The sequence below is a fragment of the Papio anubis genome, chromosome 5 (genome assembly GCF_008728515.1).
Source record: "Papio anubis isolate 15944 chromosome 5, Panubis1.0, whole genome shotgun sequence".
NCBI lineage: Eukaryota > Metazoa > Chordata > Mammalia > Primates > Cercopithecidae > Papio > Papio anubis.
Window position 1 is genome coordinate 85,804,018 of NC_044980.1, and position 22,678 is coordinate 85,826,695.

Genomic DNA, 22,678 nt, shown 5'->3' on the forward strand with positions numbered 1-22,678 from the left:
TTCAACTGGTGTTAACTTAATTATATCTTTTGCATATATTAATTATAAGATTTTGAAAGTTTATTCTTAGCATCTCTTATCTGTTGCTACACTCTCACTTCTCGTATAGGACCTATCTGAATTTGAGATCCCCATGAATCTGCTCCTCTGATCACAGTTCTGATGACATGCGAAAACTACCTTGTAAGTATATTTCTTTATTTAGTGAAACTATTGAGAAAGGCTGAAGAAGCATCGTGTACTAAAATTACCCTCAAATTCTGTGTAGCTCCCGTTCAAATATCTAGTTTTTTTAAAATCCATGGATCAAGGGAAGTATCTCCACGAGGGCCTAATGCCTGTAAGAAAATATCAGAGTGGGGACATTCTGAAGGTTTGTATCTGACCTATCTTTGGTTTTAATCACTGAAGTTCTCGACAGCTTAATAAGTTGAAGGTGCTGGGTCACAGTCTAACTTAATAAGGCCCGCCACAGAGAGTTGGTCACCTCTGATTGCTCCCGTAAGTCTTAGCACATCTGGTACACTGTCCTTGGTTGAGAAATGTTTTCCATAACTTTTCTCTTGTTCACTACCCTGCATATAAATTGTTTTTATTAACCTGAGAATGATACAGCACTGTATATTTGTGTGAGCTTTTGCCATTTTCAGCTTTACCCTACGCAAAGAGAGTTGATTGTTTCCTCCAAAATGGAATTAAACACTGTTTATCACCAATGTCTTCTTTTCTATTTTTCTACCCTTATTTAATATGGGTCAAACTAACCTTCAGTCTGACATGAGATTAAAGAACTAAACATTGTAACAAGACTCTTTGAAACAATTTACAATATGCCATACTTGCGGGAAGAAAAGGACAGGATAAAAACAATAGATCATTTTTAAAGATTTTTACACAAGGCAACATATCCAGATGTAAATATCTAGGGTATTCAATTGTATATGGAAATGTATATAGTTGGATGATTGGCACATTCTTTTGTCCAAATGGTAAACAAATTGATAGATAATCTACTCTGCTTTATTTTAATATATATTACAAATCTAATGAAAGTCATATTTCTTCTCTCTTTGCAATTTCCCATATGGGTAATAGTAGCATAGAAGTTTATCCAGATGGATGAAACTATGGTTTTATAGTACAGTGTTCCATCTGTATCCCCCAGCTTAACCTTAGTCATCGAGAATGCATCTCAGAGCCATTATACTGAAATAAAGAAAATTGTGCCTTTAAAAAAAAAGTGGGCCAAAAAACAATATGACTTTATTTTTATTAAGAGAATTCTGCAAGTGGAAGTAGTTTATGCTGGAATTCATCTCGTCTCCATGAAAGCCAAAATATTTGCATACCGAAGTCATCTGCCATCCCATCACTGACACATCTTTTGAACAAAAACAATGTTTGAACTCTTCTCTGATTTAATGCCGTCTAACCTGAATTCATGCACAAATAAAATATTGTTTACACAGTATTACATCAAAAATATTAAAAAGAAAGAGGGGGCAGCTATTTCTGTGCAAAAGATAGCTAGTCATTCTATTAGACACAAGATAAGACTAGTTCAGATCACAATCAGGTCAGTATCATGATAGAATAGTTAGAAGACCTCCCACATCAGACTGATAGCAGTTTTGGAAAGAGCAAAAACAATGTTTTAGATGTGCTACTTTTAATTTGCATACTGAAATGTTGAATAAGAAGCTGTCTAATTTTTTTCCGTCGTACTATATGTCACTGATATAAATTTCTGTATGAAACAATGGTTTTGTCATGTCTCTTCAACCTTAGCAAGACTGTTACTCTTGGGTGTTCTTAAGCCCCTCAATCATCTAAGAGCTCCACAGTTTTTTTGTTTTGATTTGTGTTGTTGCTTTTACTACTCAGTTGCTCTTTCAGAATTTACTTCAACTTCACCTCATACAACTCCTTTGTGAAGGAAGTTTCATGTGACTCCAACTTAAGATACTTAGGTAAAGATTTTAAGCAGTTGTAAATACTCATGTGGATCCAGGTACCAGATACATCTACATGCAAATATCACCAAAATCTACCTGCTCTTCTTCATCTTTTCTCTCATTCCAGTCAAATGGAATGCCTTACAGACATCCCTAACCAGACATCATTAAAATACATTTTTTGTAGTTCTAACCTGTACACTAACGAAAGATATTATCTCCATTACATTATTTGCTGTCTAATCACCTAGTTGTATAAACTCTTGCACATTTAATGAATTCATTTAATGTTTTATATAGCATTGCTCACATCTCACACCATAACTGTCTTTTGTCAGGCTTTGAGGATACCTGTTTGGGATATTCACAGAATCCTATGGTTCTAATTTGCAATCATAACTGCATAGTGGCTGAGCATGAAAGAGGGTTGGAGTCCTTCTATGCTATCTCTCACTATCTCTCACATTGGTAGCTCCCTGCACCCCACCCCCCTGCAGAAAAAAAGAAAATCTCAAGGTGGCAAAGACAGAACTAGAGCACCTAGCACTAGATTTGAAGTTTACAGCTCTCACTGCAAAAGCTTGTACTTAGAATCCATAAGAACTACTGTAAATTAGTTCTCAGCAAATAAGCAGTCTTAAGAGTATCACTACTCTCCTCGCTCCTTAGGTCTTCCAGGGGATTTGGTGCCATGTAGATGTTTACACTCTGTTTCAAAACTGTCAGAATTCCCTGTCCTCATCCCTTATCCCATTATCCCTCCTTCTTTTCTCGGGCACAGTTGCTTACGTTGACTACATCTGTGCATGCTTTGTCCAGAAGCCATCCCATAAGTATTCTCTTCCAATCTATTACAGTCATTTTAATTTCATCTCCCTCCATTTAGAAGGCTCCTAAAGATTTACTTTCCTTAACATCTCAAAATAGTTCACTTTCTCCATCAATGTTGATGGTATCCTGCTGACAATAAAAACAACAAACATTGTAGTACTGCCTCCGAGTCGGTTGCTCTGAATGGGCTCTGACCAGCAACAGATATGTGCATCCTGACAGCACTTTATACATCACTTCTCCTTCAGCTCACTATGACCTGTTGCATGGGTAGGGGTTTGCTACAACCAAATGATGAAGAATACAAGAATTTGGGCCTTTTCATATATGTTGGTGGTAGTTAAAAATGGATTGCCATTATATTACATTTCCACTTAGAATTTGTCTAAAGGACAGTGTTAAGGGAAACCTTACACTGGCAGAGATAAAAGCAGTAGCCTTGGTCATTCACATAATAAAGAAAAGTGACCTGAGGTATGGTAAGACATGAACTCATGGATAGTGGGAAGTACCTTGGTCATAGGCAGAGAAGTAACGTTGGAGAATTAGAGATGAGGAAGTCTTGAGTATAGATAAAGATAGGCTTGAAGGATAGGTAGAAAGGCTGTAGCTCTTTGTGTCCCCCATTAATCCTTACCTAAAAATGTCCACCATGTTGAGTGCAGAGTAGGCACTCAGTAACAGATGCATAGGATGGCTTGCCTTGTGGATATCAGCCAGCTTGTTTCCTTGACTACTAAATGTGCTTGTGCAATGGAACCATGAACAGAATAGTCATGGAGGCAGGGCTGGAGGCTATGCATGGCCTTCTTCTCACCAAGGCTATTCTAGTTATTGTCATTTCTTAATGTCTACGAGCAGTAGAAACTTAACCTGAACCTGTGGTAGAGCACCATTTCTTAAAGCGACCACCCACGGAGTGACAGGTGGATTAAATTGAATCTCTGTGTCCTTCAGGCATAAACAATTACTTCTTATTAGAATCTAGGAGAGGGATTAGAGAAGAAAAGAAGATGAGGGAAATGTTCTAGGCGGTAGTGTCAATATGAGAGAAGGTAAAAAAAAAATGCTCCCTTATTTCTAATTCTCCAACTTTACTTCTCTGCCTGTGACTGATACTCCAAAGGTTAAAAAGCTCATGGTCTGTTTCAGCAACTGAAAATAGTTTGGATTAAAGTTCAGAGAGATGGTAAGAGGTGAGGCTCAGAAGAGAAGCAAAAACCAGTTCAAGAAGTCTTAAAGAGTCCTTCAAACCACAAAGGAATTTTTGGGTCCCCTATTACACTGACAACCTGAAAGAGATAAATCTCATTTCTCAGTATGCCTCTTTTTTTTAAGCAACATTAAATTCTAAGATAAAGCATGAGTTTCCTTCATTTGAAGGCAGATTTGTTTCTGGCCTTCAAGGAATAAACCTCTTCTTTTGTTTGTGTCGCCTGCATACCTCCCTCCATAAAAGTGATATTAGAGAACTGACAAATGTACTAAATACATGAGTCGTTTATCCTCAGTGGCCTCATATATTTCATAGTTGGAGGGTATGTTAAAGGACATATATTTCAAGTTTCTTCTGATATTTCTCTTTTTAATCTCAAAAATTTACTCCATTTCCTGTAAGAAATGTAAAAACAAAAGAATGAAAAATAAGGATCAAGTTTAAACCTTCATATAAATTGAGAGTGTCTGTCAAAACTTTTAAGTTATAAGCATGTAAAATTCAGGAAATGGAAACCAAAATGTCTTCAGTGGCCAGATAAAGAAAGTTAATAAAATGGAACTATTGGGCAGTGATAGGGTGATATACAAATTTAATGAATCAGAATGAATGTGCTTCTTTTAAAGACAATCAAATTCTTTTTTTAAGTGAGATACATGTCTGTGAAGTTATTTTTGGATTCTACTACATGGTACCAAGCTGTATAATAGTTGGTGGTAACTGAAATTAGATGATGACCAAAATTACTGGGCAATCTACTAAAATGTTCAAATTTCTGTGATCTGGATCTGCCTCTGGAGTTCTTGATTTTGTGTGATTTGGTTTTGTTTGGTTCAGTTTTATAGTTTAGCTATCTCTTCAGTCAGAGGAATCATGGACTTAGGTGCATTTATTCAGCAAATAGCTTAATGTTTAATATTTGTCAGGAAGCGTTCGGAGTGCTAGAAATACAGTAGTGAAAAGCTTGTTTTCCTTATCTCATGATGTTTATATTCTATGCAACATTGTAAAAATCGTTATGTTTCTATTCTTAATGGCAATCTGGTCAACTTAGTTCTGTTTACCATATAGCCAAGGATGAATTGTATGAGGAAAACCTACAAATTCATTATTGATTAAAACAAAACCACCAAATCAGATTCTTCCAATCTTTCATTAGTTTTGAAATAGTGATTCTACTGGATAGTTTACTTATATAAGTCAGTTCTATAAATCCAGTCTTATAAAATTACAAGGATAAAATAGCTTGCCTAAGTTTATTCAATTAATGGTAAATAATTCATTGCATTTTCAATACCAATCAAAACAGGGGTGGAAAAAAACAAATCAAAAATAACTAAGAGATGAGACACACACATTGTCTTTATTCTGTGAACTTGACATAAGTTTGATACATACTTTTCCTGCAGCATCTCTCAGTGCTGGCCTTCTAAAATGTTTTTGTTTCCAAAGAAGGGGTGCTGCTCATAGGACAGAGACTTAGAAATTAGAGTAAAAAATAAAAGCAAATCATTTAAGACCAGGATTTCATGGGCTTTTTCCATGATACAACTTTCTGCCCAGCAAAAAAAAAAAAAAAACTGGCAATTTTTCTTTTGAGTCATGGAACAGTTTCTTCCACTTCCACCCATCCCAGTCTTATCCACTGGGTGGTCAGCATGCTGTCTGCTTAAAAACAGCCGGGGATTAAAACACCATGAATGATTTCCATTTTGGTATAAAAATTACATCTCCCAAGAGACTTGAAACATTGTAGTCCTGACTTGCTCACCTACACCAACTGTTGTGACTGCTTACCTCAAAGAACCCACCAATAAGGAAATTAGAAAGACCCTGGAATGTGTTTTGTGGCCAGGATAAACTTATCTAAAGGGAGAGAAAGAGACTGTCCATTTCATTTATCAGGCTAATTCCTACCACATGCAAAGCCTATTCAACACTCAGACATAATCAAGATTTATTTATTTTTAACATTTTTGGCTGCACACAAATTACAGGGGGACATTCCTTTATCCAAGTCTCTTTGTGGAAAACAAATAAAATGCTTTTCCTTTTGAAGTGGTTGATATAAGCTTCCTTATGTATCGAAGATGGAACCATGCAGCATTAACTAGAATTACTCTCTTCTTAGATCTAGCTCTTTCTTCCCATGTATTTTGTTTGTTCAGACACTTCGTTCAGTACCTACTATGTGAAAGACACTAAGTAAAGTGCTTCATTTGTTTGTTCGATCTAGAAAAATAAAATATTTCAATAGATGAGTCATTCATAGAAATTACATTATTATCACGCTTCTTCCAAAAGATTGTTGCATTTTTATTTAGGGAAGAGAATTCATTGGAAAAATTCAAATGCATAATCTACATAAAATGGGATACTCTATAATCACATAATGAGAGAAAAAAGGCTCCAGGGTTCCCAGAGTTAATAACTCATCTTTTATAGGCATGAGTTTGTTTTTAGATTGCTAAAGCAAAATAATTTCTAATGACTTTTCTTTCAAATCTTTTCTGTAAGCATGCATCTGCTCCTTTGGGGATTTATTTGTATATACTGCCTATATTGACCCAAAAGAAAAATATCTGCGTTCTCTTCAAAATACCTCCCATTTGGCATTTTATCAAAAGCCTTACTTCATTTAACCTCAGTTTCACATTAAGAGTCTTCAGATTTCTATTGAAAGGCAACAGGTTTACCAAATGTAAGTACTAAGGGTTTTGGGTAATGGTAGGGGAAAATTTCAACATAACTTTGAACAGAGTATTGGGCAGTGTCAAGCGTAGTGTTGTGCTGGTGTGCTTGTCTTCCTTATTGAACTGTTTGCCAAAGAAATCCAATCCATGATAAATAGACAAATGTCTGAGATCATTGTGGCTCAGTCTCTGATGAAGCAGCTGCTTCCATGCTGTGTTTGTTGTTACGAGTTATTATAAATACTAATATTTTATAAGCTCTGCTACAGTTTAGAAATGAATCTCATAAACATAATTCACTATTTCCAAGTTTTCAACAACAGACAGTCTGAAAGAATTCTACCCTTGGTCAGCCTGCAGATTTAGCTGTCAGCTCCAGAAGCTGTGGTGGGCAGAGGAAATTTGGGATGTGCAAAGTCTTAACCACTCTGTCTTGTAGAATGGCAAAGGAGGTTCGAGTTTACCTAACCAAATAAACCACAATGACTTAAAACAACAGAATAGAAAAGAGTGCCTGAATTTAAAATATATAAAAGGTATTACAGGATAAGTTAAGGGGACTAGAATAAAAAGATGGTTTAAACATACACACACACACACACACACACACACAGTGTTGATTATGAAGAAGGCACCATGATTATTCACTTTCTTTTCCAGCAGAAACAAAGTATGTTATGTAATATTGTATGTAAAGCATAACTTGATGCTATTCTGCTAAAACACTAAATAATTAATTTTCTAGACTCACATTTTTTTTCAAATTCTCATCTTACTTTTGCAAGTTTTGGGATCTGACCTCTATCTACAGTCACTTTTTCACTTATACGTTCATTTCTACGTTCACGGAACAAAGCCTCTCTTGCTCTTTCCCCATAACTAATTGCTCTTTCATAACTAATTCAAGTGTTCTTTGAAGGTGGTGACTTTTCTTCCCAGTAACCACTTAGGCTTACTTTATCAATGAGCACCTATCCATAAAGTATATCTCTCAGTGAGCTCATTTCCTAGAAGTGTGACAAACAATAAAGATGTTAACTCCCTTTTATATATATTGGAAATGGACTTAGTTAATTGTATGCAATAGCTTAATGGATATGCAGGCAAGTGGAATAAAGACTGAAATAAAATCTACATCTTAAATCATGGTGACCAATAAAAACATATTGATTCGTATGTGTCTAAATCAGACACTATGTAAAAGTAATAAAGTAGGTGAAAATATTTTGTAAATTCCATGGCACTGTCCACACATTACTGTGATTGTTTTCCCTTTAAGACATCGCACTGAGAGTGAGTTAAATAAGATGCCAATTACCTATTGGAAACGTAGCCTTAATTAGAGTTGGGAGCCCCCCCTCTTTGTATTAAAGGGCAATAATGATGGAAAGACCTGCTACATGTGGGATCTTTCTTTATCCTAAGTCGGTGATGCTATTTGGGTAATAACTGATGAAAGGACTAGGGTGCCAACCAATTTGCAGTTAAGTGGCTAATTAAGACCCAAAGCAAAGCTGCCAGGAGGTTGGGTCTCTTAGCTTTAAAGTGACACATAAAAGCAATTACGATGGGGCTGGCTTTGCTAGGACATATTTAAATTTAGACAAAGTTTGGGCCAGTTATTATTTTATGTTAATATATTCCCCTGTAAGACTCCATCAGAGAGTAAGGGGAATTATTTAGGACATAAGAAATAATTAGAACATTACTTGAATTCTCTGAACTTCAGATATGAATAAAAAGCAAAACAGTAAAATTATTTTTATGTTTGCAGTTATAACAGGGGTACTACAAGTAATTAGATTTCCTAGTCTCAGAGGAAAAGGGGATAGGTGCATGAAGCACACTATTATTCAAGAGGAGAAAATCTCTTAATTCTTGGGTGTGTTGTCACCTGTCTGTCACATTGCATGAGTGTCACACCTAGCCCAGAATGGCAAGATTTTTAGAATTGTTAGATTTAAACTTGGGACACTCGGGTATTATATTTAAATATAGCTGCTCTAATAGCACAGGGGGGAACAACAGATTCTTTCTGGGTTTAAAAAGGTTTGAAGTTGTTGAGGAAAAGTAGAGAGAATTGGAGAAGATGAAAATTATAACAAAAATTATCCACATATAAGGGAATGATGGTTGGGAGAGTAGATGATTTTTAAAATCATAGCTCCAGGAGTATCTTAGAGTTGTGGGAAACCACAGTCCATTTAAACCTTACTCTTTTGATTTATGATGTCACCATTAAACCCCTTGATGGCATTAAATCCTTGTAATTTGCAGTTGCCTAGCATTTTTCCCATATACAATTCAATAACTCATTGTGTAGCTATTTCACACACATATAAACACACACATTAGTGTGAATATGTGTGTGCTGAATATGTAGTCAATGGAAACCATGATTTTGATGTAATAATAAGTTAGATTAATAAAATACATGAAATCATGGGCTGGATGTGTAGTCACTGTATCACCTGCTTTGTCATCAGGCATCCTAAGGAGACAGCAGTCCATGTTATTATAAAAAGATTTCACCTAAATTTTGTATATTCTTTTTAAACATTGAAAAAGCAAAATTGTTTGTAGGGTCAGCCAAAAGTCATTATTGCAGGAAATAAATGAGATTGCACAGAGATAAATAAGGAAATATATTCAATTTACCTAAACATGACTGTAATAGGATTAGAAAATTACCAGGTTAAAAATACTAACCCTTCAGGGATACATTCTTCTGCCCTAGGAGGTATGTGGGTGGATCTCCTCACTGTCCAAAGAATGTCTGTTCTCCTCCAAAGAGCCTGGGAATGGCCAGTAATTTTGACACCATAAAGCCAGGAAAGAGAAGGTTTTGGAACCTTTTCTTTAAGTCTATAATACAACTAGTCATTAGCATTTCTGTGGGGGTGAGAGGTGGTGTTTCAACATCTCTTATGCTAGCTTTTAAACTGACTTCTGTAATTATTCTCCAACGGAAACATGAGTGCCAGCGACTTTCTGGGGAGTTATTTTTATTTCTATTTGAATATTTTAGCTACAATGCTGGATATGCACTGCTGGATCTCTGAGAATGCTGTTCTAAAATGCTATATTTATAAAATGACCAAAGAGCACATGCTGCCTGGATTAAATTTATCCCAAGATGAGAGGTTTTATCTCTAATCATCTGCTTGTTGACTAATCTGGGTGCATCTTGGGCAGGTTTGATGGTTGAGATGTAACAGGCTAACGTGATCCAGATCCTAAAGGAGTATTCCTTTGTCTTTGTCTTTGTCTTCCTGAAACATGGAGAAAATGAATCTGGCTGCTCTGAATTCATCATGACTTAGAGTAGCATCCTCGTTGAATGAGACTGCCAGTTTGAGATGAAAAAAGTGGGGTGCTCTTTTTAAAGCAGCACAATATATGAGATCACAGAATTACATAGACTCTCAGAAAGATATTTTTAAAAGAAGTAGGATAGCTTTTCCACAATGTATTTAAAATCCACATTGAGTATAATTCTGAAGAATTATACTCAATGTTCCTGCAACATTGTATCCTCATCTATACTGTGGCCCAGGTCACATGACAATGTTATTATTTTCATCAGTCTCCTATACCTAGACTGTGAGTTCCTTGAAAAAAATGAATCTTTAATTGCAACGTTTTTATTCCCACCAATATTCTAAACAACACCAGGCACATTGTAAGCAATCACTAAATATAGCTTAAGAAAGATTGAATGTTATGCTGTGTTTAAGACTCTTAGTAGTGAGACAAATTAGATAGATAGTTATGTGATATAGATAGATAGATAAATAGATAGATAGATAGATAGATAGATAGATAGATAGATAGATAGATATCCCTGTTACTTGTAATAAATTCTACCATGGGACTGCCTTTCTTTGCACTGGTGTTTACTTAAAAGGTCTAAATTAAGACTGGATATTGTGTCTTGCAGATCTGCCTTTTATGAATTCAGGAAATTAGTAAGAAAGTTCCCCATGATAGACTCAACATCCCAACATTTCTCTTTGGAAGATTTTAATGCCAGCAAAGAATAATTAAAGAATTTTTTTAATTTTAAGAATCTAGAAATTCTTGACAAGTTTTGGAGTGAGTGTAGAACTATTTGCCTTTCTACTATATATATTAGGACCCATCAAAAATTGTAAGCAGCTTTACTGCTGGCTACATTTTCTTCTAGGGTTATTTTCTTTTCTAGTGAGTAATTCCTTAATGCCCAGGGAGTTAAACATTCTGATGGAAAGGAAGTACTTATCATCTTCTAAGATTTAAAGCTTTGCTGCAATGTTTTTCTTGATCTTGTAATTTTAAAGTGCTACCTGCGTAGTTAAATGTCTCTCTCTTGATGAATTTATTTCAGTGACATTTCTAAGGTTACACATATTTGCAAACAGATGCTGTATAAGAAGACTGTAACTCTGAAGCACTTTCCACTTCATTTTGCTATGTTATCTTAATATATTTTTAGAAGCTACCTGAACTTTTGGCCTTTTCTAATTCTTATTGCAAAAAAATCATATAGTATCTAAAAAAAAAGAAAAGAAAACGAGAGAATCAAAGATACGTCAAGCTTGGTTTGGTTTGGTTTGGTTGGTTTGTTTTACCCCTTGGGATGACATGAGCATCGTCTTTCCAATATCCAGTCAACATATTCAGAGGCACATGAGAATGTCCAACAAAAAGTGAGATTATTTTAAAACATTTTATGGCTGCTTTTAATATTTCTTCACTAAAGAAAAGCATGTATTACAGCTATTATTAAAGATAGAGAAAAGTATTTTCTTGATTATTAAATGGTGATATGGTTCAATTACAAAATCTTCTCTTGAGATTAGTACATAATCAGAGATAATTTAAAAGTTCTAAATAGCCATTTTTTTTCTTCTCTTGCTTTTGTAAAAAAACCCTAGACATGATCTTTGAATCTTCATTAATTCTAATCATCCAATGTCTTATTAGCCTTGCCCCGGATGAGAGCAACCTTTGGAAATGGTTTGCTGTTCTTCAATATCATAGTGATGTATTACCTAACAGTTAATATATAGTTTCAGTAGTTTGATATTTTAAAGAAAGTTGCCAAAGTGGATACAGCATACAGAGACTTGAGTGTGTGTGTGCGCATGTGTAGGTAATCCTAAAATGAAGAGACATCTATTCTGGTAGTAGCTGTGTACTTGAACCCATCTACAGTTTGATTGTACATCAGTTATGATGTGTCTCTTTCTAACAGGAAGGATACAGATCTTGATGAATAGCTAAAAGGTAAGATCATTCTCAAAGGTGTGAGTGATTAATAATGGCCATGCATAGATTTTTTTCTAAGAGTGTAAATAAAATATATCATTCACATGAAGGGCAGGAGTTTGGCAGGATGATTCATAGCACATTCGAAAGCATAAAAAGTCAAAGCTGGGGTCTCTTCTAAGCATGTCAAAGAGGAAGCTGGTTTCACCATTTAAAATGTATGAGTGGATGTTGGTATAGAAATCACATGCCTTGTGAGATACTGAAGACCAGTTTAATTTTTTTAATTGACACCAGTTAAACAAAATCAAAATTTTCTCTTTTAACAACTAAAAAATGATGGTAGTACAGGGATAAGAGATAAAAGATGAAAGTGGCTCTTCCGTACTATAGCACTTGGGCCATATACTTCAATCCAACCAAGATTTGCTATATAGCTTTTAGATTAGTGGTTACTGTGGAAAGAAAACACTTAAGCTACAATATTAGCATAAAGCTTCACTCTGATGTGGTTAGCATTCATACCAAAGTACGGTGGGGCCCTACCTATTAAGGTGTTAACTAACACAACAAAAACCAGAAAGCTGTTCTTTGAAGACAAAAGAATTTCTTCCAGTGATGGTATCTAAGTATAGTCACATCAATGTACATGGTTGATCTTTGTTTATTCTCTGCCAGCAGCCTAGAGTAAAGCTCATGGTATTTCAAAATGTGTAAGAACAAGCTTTATGATGATATAATACTACACATCGCGCTCCTCCTGTGGCCCAGTATTACAGAGGTTGTACATGCCATAGAAGGAAAAGGTGTGGACCCCGAGGCTGAATTGTGACTCAGCTTATCTCCTCTAAGTCACAAGTGAATAGAGAAGCATGATTTGTGCCTTTCTAGCATGGAGTGCAAATAACTATCATTATAAACTGTTAAAAACAAAATAAGTTTTTTAAAGAGGAGTATTTCTCTCTGTCACCCGGCTTGGAGTGCAGTGATGTGACCACAGCTCACTATAGCCTTTAACTCCTGGAATCCTGAGCTCCTCCTCACCTCAATTTCAGTAGCTGAGTTTACAGGTTTGAGACGTCATAGCCATCTATTTTTTTTTTTTTTTCCTTTTGTGTAGAGATGAAGTCTCACTATGTTGCCCAAGCGGGTCTTGAAGTCCTGTCCTCAAGCCATCCTTCTACCTCGGCTCCCAAAGTGCTGGGATTACAGGTGTGAGTCACCATGCCTGGCCTAAAAAGAAATGTCGATGGCTGTCTTGGATGATGTGTCTACTAGACACAAAAACAAGAGTCATCATTTGTACTCTTTTAAGAATACAGACTTAAGAGTGGCTGAATTTTTGTAAAATTTTTTGACTTAATGGCCTATAAAAGATTTCACTAATGTTATTTTCTTCATTTAATTTCTCTCCCTGTGAGAACAGGGGGCACATAGCCTGGGTATAATAGAAGGCACAGTGACATTCTCTCTCTGTAGTTATCACAGCCTTCTTACCTGTGTTCTTTGACTGCCAATATTCCCTGCAAATCTGTCTTGTATAAACAATCCAAGCATGAGCCTTATTGATGGACAAAGATATGACAAATACGCTGACACCATCAGAAACATGACTTTTGGATGTGAAGGGCAAAAATTTTTAAATACCAAAGGACCATGTCAGAGGTGAGACTTCACTAAATCAAGGTCTTCATAGTATTATGGAAATGAAATTCCCTTTGAGAACATCTAAGATGTCAATATGCTATACTGACTTAAATACAGCAGACTCTGCCCCTCCCCCTGTTTCTCATTATTTCACTGTCAAAATACACATTTTGAGGACCATTCTGCTTCTGGATGAGAGAGTACAGATATGTGTGTACATCCTAGGCATGGATCTTATGACTATCTTCAGCTTTGTGGGGTGGTAGGTTTAAAATTAGTTCAGTTTTATTATGTAATATGTTTCAGGATTTGGGAATTTCTGGGTAAATGTGGAACATGTTGCTTATAAGACATATTCAAACACAAAATTCAAAGGTGTGTCTCCAGAATAGAAATGTTTAAATTATTGTCTGTATCTGGTAAGCACTCTCGTGAGACAATTCCATGTGTTGTACCATAAGTTCTATCTCCAAGTTATAGTCTCTGGGTAAGTAAAAATGAAAGCATTATATGGCTCAGATAAATCAGAACTAGGAAGGTGGTGACTAGGAGGGTAGTTAATAGTAGATGTATCAAAATGTTACAATATCTTTTCTTCCTCTAGAGTCCCTTTTTAGTAGCTGGTCATGGCGATGGGAGACCGTAGTACCATCTACTTGGGAGGCTGAGAGGGGAGGATTGCTTGAGCCCAAGAGGTCAAGGCTGCAGTGAGCCATGATTGAGCCACTTAACTCCAGGTTGGGCAACAGAGTAAGACCTTGTCTCAGAAAAAAAAAAAAATCATTTTTAGAATATATCTATTTGCAGATTTAATACAGACACTTTATATATTCTTTCATCAAATTTTAAGGAGAATGCACTAATCCAAAAGACAAATGTCATTTCTATATTTCTATATAATGTGGGTCATATATAAGTAATTGCATCATGGTCTGTGGGAAAATGAAATATACTAATTAGTCATTAATCAATTAAGTAAATACTTGAAACTTTTTCAGAAAATTTGGCTTTTTTCTCTGACCTTTCCAGAAAATGAGGGTGAACAAGTCATTTCCTTCTTTGTCTCTTCCATCTGCTGTCCTGCCATGGCAGTGAGTGAGTCTGTGTGATTGTCTTATTCATCCCATGTGGCTTTGATTAGGGATTTTGCTAATTCTCCAGATACCATCTATTTGGATTCTTCCCAAGCTTCTCTTTTTCCTGTCAAGATGACAACAAGATGGTGTACATATTTGCAGATGAGAAGAATCAAATAATTGAAGTTATAAGACACACAGCCATAGTTACCTCGGGTTTCCCTAAAGGGAATATTCGCTAAGGTCTTGGATTTCATGCTTTATTTGGGGACACAGGAATTCTTCCATGTATTAATATTTTCCTTTTTATCGTGCTCTGACCATCACCAACTGTGTCCTTCTGCCTAATTTTTCAACTCCTCAGGATCTGGAAAGACTCCAGATTTACCTGGGCAAAAGACTTTCTGTGCTGAGGTTTCTGACTATGGAGTCTCTAACAGTCCCCAATTTAGAATAGCTTTTACTCCCTTGTTTTGTTTTCTTTTACTTTTACATTTTTCTTTCATCACTATATTACCATTTGCAGACTAGCTCTCATTTAAGAGGCAGCCAGCTCCATAACTTAGCAAACCAATGAGTCTCTGACCAAATTACCAGTACAGAGATAATCCTGTAAAATAGTGAAATAAGGAATCGATCTCTTTCTACTAGAATTTGCTCAGGTTTAGTAATTGATGCAAAATACTGTGCAAAAGTGAGAAACTATTATCTCTTAGAATTGGGATTAACACTTCCTTTAAGAATGTAGCCTTACTTCAATTTTAATTGTTTTAGTTGTGTTTGTTTAATTCCTTTGACTCAAAACACACAGACCAAATAGTATTTTAGTGAGAAGAGTCTTTACAGAACAATTCAGGTAAGGTATTCCCAGATTGACTGGATGCAATTTTAATGACACAATCATCCTCAAGTGTGCACCAACTCCTAGTGCATTCCAATAACTTATTTATCAACATCACAGAGCACAAGAAGTTTTTTTCCCCTCACTCTGAATACTTTATAGTAACTGTTCGGAATCACTAAAAATAATTTTAAAAGAGTAACACTTCGATAAGAGATATAATAACATCACAGGAATATATTCTAATGTTACTAAATTCTGCTTCCATGAAATGTAGTGCTTTCTACTTCCAAATCACAAGCCTCCTTTGGTGCCATCATGTTCCAATATACATTTCAGAAAGTTTCAAAGAACTCATAAGACATTAAAATTCCAGAAAAAATTATTTGTTGAAGACCAAATGTAAATAGATAACATGTTCAGCATCTGACTATTGCAGAATACGTCTCCAAAATGGCCCATATGTTCTTCTAGAAAAAGCAGCAGTCCTGACAGTAAACCATGAAATATTCTGGAGGCAATGGCAGAGTGCCAGTGTCTTAAGGGACAGCATTTTCCACTTTAAATAACAGACAAAATAAAGCTTTAAAATGTTCTTGATGATGTAGGATTTAGTAAACCCTTCAGAGGGATGCAAGGAAAACCTTTTCTTCTTAAGACTGATGCTGAGAAAAAACAGGCAAAAAGTAAGAATTGCTCTGCCAAGCAGCATAAAGAATCAGTTGGACTCTTTCTGAAATTTAGGAAATTCAATGAATTGATATACTGTTAGCAACTGGGCCACACACACTGAAAGTGATTCCTTGTAAGTACTAGATACCAGAGATAACACAAAGCTCTTCAGAAAGCGCTGAGCACAAGCATGGATTTAAAAAGACTGAATTGTGTACTAGCAGGAAAGGAAAACAGCTTATTATTTAGTAGGCATCTGTAAATGGAGACATTTCCGCAAGGGTAAACCAATGCTTAATTGAAAGATACGCAATTTGCAGGTAAATATCAAACTTTATTTTTTTCATTTCTCATTTTATTTTTGTTATTTCTACTTCACTTAATCTGTCTCTGAAAATGACAAAATCTTTCTCATAAAATAATTTGGACTTAATTAACATTCCCCCAGGCAGGCAAGCTGTAAGTATAATAATTCTTTTGAAAGCAAATACCCTTTGATGATTACAAGAATCAAGTATGATCAGAGAATTTTTTTCTTGGCCATTTTACAAGAGCCTATCCATCTTTATGTGGCCTATGACACAAAAACTAACATGCAAAAAATGGTCGTTTTAAAATGATAAATAATTAGTGGGGCAACTGGGTGCCTAAAAAATTTCTTTACGTTATGATGGAAGATACGTTAGACGGAACCACTTATTTTATCCACAATTTTATTTTGTCATTTACTTTCCCATTAAAATGTGAAATTTATAAGCTGAAATCACAAATAATTTCTTAGGCTTTCTTCCAAATAAGAAAAACAAAACAGAAAAAGTAAAAGCAAAGATGTTTTTAATTTAATAAGAAAATTTTAATGTTAATTATTATGAGAAATTGATTTCAAATTTAGAGCTATTACTAAGTTATTGGTTTGTTGACATTACATTATCACCATATTCATTCACTATCAGGCCAGGATTCTAAAACATGCAGAATGCATATAGGTTTGAATTCACTGAATGATAATATCAAAGATTATCGTTTCTTCTTGTGGGGGAATATTAATTGTATCTAAATAATTTTTGGGGAAAAGACTCTCTTAATTGTATTTAAGATAGGTAAAATTTTACATTTGAAGTAAGGTAAAGTATTAAAGTAATAATAGTGATAATTACTCAAAGACAAATTGCAACTTTTATAGTAAACTGGCACATAAACAAGAGCAATGCTGTGTATTCCACTAATTCTAAACAATTTAAAATTGTCTAAATATGGAGCATGAAGCATGGCACTCAGTGGGTGAACACTGACCATCCTGAATGCCTGAATTACATCACTACCTTGTGGTTATTTACGCATATATGTTTGTGGGATTGGCCTATCTTGGCAACAGCAGCTCCTTTCAAAAACAGCCTTTACTAGCCAAAAGACATTAATACAGGTATTCTGGTTATCCAATAATTCCTTTCAAGTTTAGAAATTATTCTAAGTATTTCAAAAATGTATGAAAAAAAATATCGTGATCTAGGCTCGTGGACCTCGTCTAGGTGGCACTGCTGGCTTCTGTAGGTCTTAGCTCCCAGAAAGCACCTTTAAAATTTTTGTTGAAGGCATTCCAAAGTGCAGAGCTCCCTAAGATGCAGGCCAGGAGCAAGAGCTTTGCTTGCTAGTACTAGAAGTTTTAGAAACTTCCTTTGAAGTTTCTAAAAAGCCCTTAGAGGCAAACTTTGTCTTCTTGTAGCAACAGCACATACCCCTTTCCATATTATGAGTAATTGTATCTTCTAATGTGTTGCCAGAGAGTGGACTACCCAATAATACTAGAATAACCTTGCAGAAAGAGATCCATGTCTTATATTTCTGCTATGTTGTGTAAAACCTGGCCCAGGGCTGGTCATACAAAAGTCAACAAATACTTCTTACCTGATAATAGCTATTTACCAAATATAGTTAACAAGTAAACTGTAGAAGTGTTACACAAGAAAAATCAAGAGTCATTGGCATTGTGAAAATAATTGCTACTGAAAAATAAATTTATAGTAAGAGCAGTCATTCTTCATTATAAAGACTTCAGCCTACAGAAAATAGTACCATATGCCAATTCTTTGGTTGTAGTGAAACTGCCGGGTGAATTTCACAATTCCTAAATTTATCAACCAAATTAAGTCCTCTATATTGTTTCTTTTACCTTTCCCTGTTTTACTTATTAGGGACATACATAATCCTTCTCCTCTCTTTTTACTAAAGCAAATTCAGTATTTCATTTTACATTGAATTTTTGTTTGTTTGTTTGTTTGAGATGGAGTCTCGCTTTGTTGCCCAGGCTGGAGTGCAGTGGCGCGATTTCGGCTCACTGCAAGCTACTCCTCCCGGGTTCACGGCATTCTCCTGCCTCAGCCTCTCGAGTGGATGGGACTACAGGGGCCAGCCACAAAGCCCGGCTGATTTTTTGTGTTTCTAGTAGAGACGGAGTTTCACCGTGTTAGCCAGGATGGTCTCCATCTCCTTACCTCCCGATCTGCCTGCCTCAGCCTCCCAAAAGTGCTGGGATTACAGGCGTGAGCCACCGTGCCCGGCCACCTTGACTTTCATATCATCTTTCCCTATGACTAACGCCACTCCATAGTGACCTATTATTTGGATTTGAGGTAGCACTTTTTAAAAATGATCTGTACCACATTGATTCACATTGGGATATAAATGTGCATAAGTATTTGTGTGTATATATGTGTATTGTATATTATCTGGAACTAATATATATGCATGTGCCAACCCTACAAGAAAAGCATGTATTTTATGTTATATTTTATAAAGAACATGTAACACTTTTTCAGACAGAGGAGTACCTAAGAAAAGTTTTCTACATTTGCTTAAAGTTTGATCCCACCATTCTATGTCTGTCTTTTGAAATCTTTTGAAAACCTAGATGCTCTCTAAAATATAAATAAGATTTGGGTGATAGGCATCAATAATTAAGCAGTATCACTTTTAGGCAAAACTGTGGTAATAGGCAAAATAAGGCAAAAAATCAAACTAGTGTGGATTTCCCAGGTGACATATACACAAGTCTCTGTTGTTTCCCAGTAATTCTTCCCCAAAACAAACCAAAATCATTACTAATCACCATCTATGCCATTTCTACCAGTATAACAAAAAGAATGCTACATTGTTAAATCCTTCAAGCTGAAAGCACACGTTATTCATATTTCTATCATCAAGGAAATAGGACATAGTAATGCTCAGTAAATAGTTATAGGAAGAATAAATGAGAATCTACATTGATTTATCTTCTTACACCGATCTAGATATGTCTGAGTCAATACATAACAGCTAATAATGTAATTTCTATTCTTTCATGAATTCTACCAGAAGTTGTGTGGCAATAATAATTACTTTGCCAAAGCTACGAACATTGTACAGGAAATCTGTTCCATGGTTACAGGGCTACACAGCTCACTTTAATCATTTTTTCTCAAGGGAAACTAAGCAAGAGGATACAGGTGGCTTTTCTTTTCAATCATCACTGTGAGAAAAAAAAATAAACAATGAAATCATGTGTCATCTACATTTGTGAAAATACCACATTAAGCCAAAACAGGGACAGAGGACCTTATTGTTCAGACTTATTTTTTAAAAAGGAGATGAATATGGTATGCTAGAAAACATATGGATGAGGAGGAAAAATAAACTGAAGATGCAAAATTTAGAGTTTATGGTCAAAATTAAGTGATGACAGAACATCCTCAGCATTATCAATAGTAAGTGTTTAGAAAATGGTTACAAGATACTTCAGATAATATGATATTGTCATAGGATTTTTAAAATTAGAATATGTTTAGAAATGTGGTGAAGTACATCTTACTTCTTCATGTTTAACTGATATAAGCATGTGGGAATATAGAATACTAGGGCTTACAAGCATGTTCTGATTACACTAAAATAAAGAGCCGTTGAAATAAAAATGCATTGTTTAGTCCTTATTTCTGGTTCAAAACAAGATAATCTTCCATATCCTCACCATCAGGTGAATTCTGGAAGATAATTATTTTGCACACTCAGTTCAGGTTCTTGATTCCAATGCAGGAGGTTACTACAGGTTTTAGAGCAAATGAGAGCCAAAATACATAAACTTTATTATTATTGTTGCTCATTTGACAAGATAGTGTCCCAAATGAATGGGCCCTGGCCATTCAGATGGAAAACAAAAGCCTGTTCATCAGCTGGTTAATTGCACTCAAATATGAAATAAGATTCCCAGTAGTGAAGCTCTCTCACATTTCTGTTTCTCACCTGAATGATAAACTATCTGTGAACAGAACCATTTCCAACATCCAAGTGTTTATCATAATGAGACACATCTGCCACAGGTGAATACTGACCTTTCAACCTTGGTCAGCACCCTGACAGTAGGTGCAGTCATAGGAAAGAAGGATGAAGGCAAGTTTCCTGGCATTGTCATCTTCCTTGTATTCGTTTGGCTTAACTTGGAAATGAGGAAATAACTAAGTAAAGACAGAACACTGAAAATATTCCTTACACAAAGTGTCTAGTGAACACTTTTACTTCCTATCAAATTTTCTGGGTTGGGGAGGACTGGAATTTTGTTGTAGTTAATATATTTTATTAGCGATTTATTTGTTTTTCAAACAGTAGTTGGACAGGGTTATTCATTGTATCATTTTTAAAGTGGTACAAATACTTAGCCTGCCTGATATCTGCTACATCACTCAAGAATCACTGATTCCTACTTTATCAGTGGGAAGATATTAAATACAGGGCTTCACCTTTCCTCTGTGGAGCTTTTGGACAGGCTGGATGATCAACCAAGGGGAAATTTTTTAAAGGCCAGGATAGTAGGCTCCTCTGTACCAGTGGAGAAGACTTAAACTCTGATACTAAAACTTACTGAATACCTTTAATCATGTACTATATGGTAAGAGCATTATTACATGTATTCTTTGTTAATGTGTGAACTTTCCAGTTTGTGCACAATCTCCGTGTACAAGTCTCATTAAGGCAGCCTTCTAGAATGAGTGCTGCTTACCTGGTTTTGACTAACCGGCATCAGAATAATGACCGCATTCACGGACCACATGTAACTCAGTCATATGATTTTAGTAAATATTAATACCATCTCTGTCTCCATCCCTCTTTTTCTCCAACTAATACCTGACCTTCTACTTGTCCAAGACACTACTGAATCCTGCTGAAAAAGTAGTGTAAAAAGTTTTCCTGGCCGGGCGCGGTGGCTCACGCCTGTAATCCCAGCACTTTGGGAGGTCGAGGCGGGCGGATCTCGAGGTCAGGAAATCCAGACCATCCTGGCTAACAAGGTGAAACCCAGTCTCTGCTGAAAATACGAATTAGCCAGCAGGAGAGGCAAATTAGAGGCAGGAGAATCGCTTGAACCTGGGAGGCGGAGGTTGCGGTGAGCCGAGATTGCGCCACTGCACTCCAGCCTGGGCGACAGAGGAAGACTCCGTCTCAGCGCAGTGGCAGGTATTCCTTGTGCCTCAGGAACTAATAATCTAATTAGAGTTTAATAAATAGATGACTGCTCCTCTTTTATGCTTCTTCACAATTACCCCTCCCTCCAGTTTTCTTTTTGGAAATCCGCTCTCTCTCCTCATGTGTGTGAATTCCATGCCTCTCCCTCCCTTTTAGAAAAGCAAGTGGGGGCTGGGCGCGGTGGCTCACGCCTATAACTCCAGCACTTTGCGAGGCCGAGGCAGGCGGATCACGAGGTCAAGAGATCGAGACCATCTTGGCCAACATGGTGAAACCACGTCTCTACTAAAAATACAAAAATTAGCTGGGCGTGGTGGCATGCGCCTGTAGTCCCAGCTACTCGGGAGGCTGAGGCAGGAGAAGCGCTTGAACCCGGCAGGTGAAGGTTGCAGTGAGCCTAGATGGCACGCCATTGCATTCCAGCCTGGCAACAGAGTGAGACTCCCATCTCAAAAAAAGAAAAAGAAAAAAAAAAAGGAAAAGGAAAAGAAAAGCAAGGGGGTCAAATCAATTTTTTTTTTTCCCCAGGCCACTAGTAGAGGTTTTATCTGTGGCCTAAATCTACCATTTAGGTCCTCGTTTTTAAGATATTAAAAGGAATTTCAGTGACTCAAGAACAGCCACCACCATAATGGTATTCTCACCTCTGTTCTAGCTATTGGATTGTTACTGTGATTTCTGCTACAAAATCCTATCCTTCCCGAATTCTCTTGAATCATTGTCTGAAGCCTCATCTACCAACTTCTTACTAATTTTATGAGCCACCATCCCTATCCTGATATTCTTCCAATCAGTGTCCTTTCATTTTTGTTAACCAGAGTTGGTTTCTGTTGCTTGCAAGGAAGAAACATTATGATGCATAAAGTGTGTAATTATGAAAGATAGTTTATAATTAAGATAACATATATAATATTGGGAGTTAAAGAAAAAAAAATACCAGTATTAAAGAAAAAGGAAATGATGGTGATCTCAGCTAATCAGTAAAAGAAATTAGAGACAGTGACCCG